The sequence below is a fragment of the Petaurus breviceps genome, unplaced genomic scaffold (assembly GCF_028583685.1).
Source record: "Petaurus breviceps papuanus isolate PSGF00001 unplaced genomic scaffold, PetGlider_PUasm1.0 90638, whole genome shotgun sequence".
NCBI lineage: Eukaryota > Metazoa > Chordata > Mammalia > Diprotodontia > Petauridae > Petaurus > Petaurus breviceps.
Window position 1 is genome coordinate 3,596,118 of NW_027187295.1, and position 1,262 is coordinate 3,597,379.

Consider the following 1,262-nt stretch of genomic DNA (forward strand, 5'->3'; position numbering starts at 1 on the left):
AGAAAGAAAGAAAGAAAGAAAGAAAGAAAGAAAGAAAGAAAGAAAGAAAGGAATAAACAAAGAAAGAAAGAAACAAAGAAACAAGTGTTCTATTGGTACATCATTTCTCAAACTAGAGGCATGTTTCATCATGAATTCATAGGTAGCATGTTTCATCATGAATTCTTTGTAATTGTGGTAGCTTACTATGTTTATCAGAGTTACTGTCTTTCAAAGTAGATTACGTTTACAATATTGCTATAACTGTGTAGACAGTTCTGATCCTGTTCACTTTGTATCATTATGTATAGTTTTATACATGTTTTTTTCTAAACCCATGCCCTTCATCATTTCTTACAGTACAAAAATATCCAATTACGTTTATATGCCACAGCTTGTTCAACCATTCTCCAATTGCTGAGCATCCTTTTATTTTCTAACACTTGGCCAACATTCACACACACACACACACACACACACACACACATGCTGTAAATATTTTTGTACATATTGGTCCTTTTCCTCTGAATTTGATTTCCTTGGTGTATAGACCTAGAAGCAGCACTGGTGGTTGAAAGGGCACACACAATTTAATACCCTTTTGGGAAGAGTTTGGAATTGCTTTCCAGAGTGGTTGGCTTACTTCACAGCTCCATCAGCAGTACATTAGTGTGCCTGTTTTCCAACAGCCCCTATATCATTTGTTATTTTCCCTTTTTTCTCATCTTAACCAATCTGATGGGTATGAGATGGAATGTCAGAGTTGTTTTAATTTTCATTTATCTAATTCATGATTTAGATATATATTTTTTTTGCCAAATAACTAATGATGGCTTTGATTTCTTCCTCTGAAAACTGCCTATTCATATTCTTTCACTATTTATCCATTGAAGAATGGCCCTTACATTTTAGAAATGAAACTTTTATCAGAGAAACTTGCTGTAACATTTTTACCAAGTTTTTTTGTTTTTCTTCTAATTTTATAAGCATTGTTTTTGTTTATGCAAAGACTTTTAAATGTTATATAATTAAAATTATCCATTTTGTATTCTGTGAACTACTCTTTTTTTGTATTTGGTGATGAACCCATCCCATCTCTATGGATCTAATAGGAAATTTCTCCCCTGATACACTGATTTGCTTATGATATTACCCTTTGTGGCAAAAGGTACCTATTTTGAGCTTATCTTGATATATGATAAGACATGTTGGTTTATACCTGGTTTCTGCCAGACTACTTTACAGTTTTCCCAACAGTTTTTACTTCTTTGCTCTGGTACTGT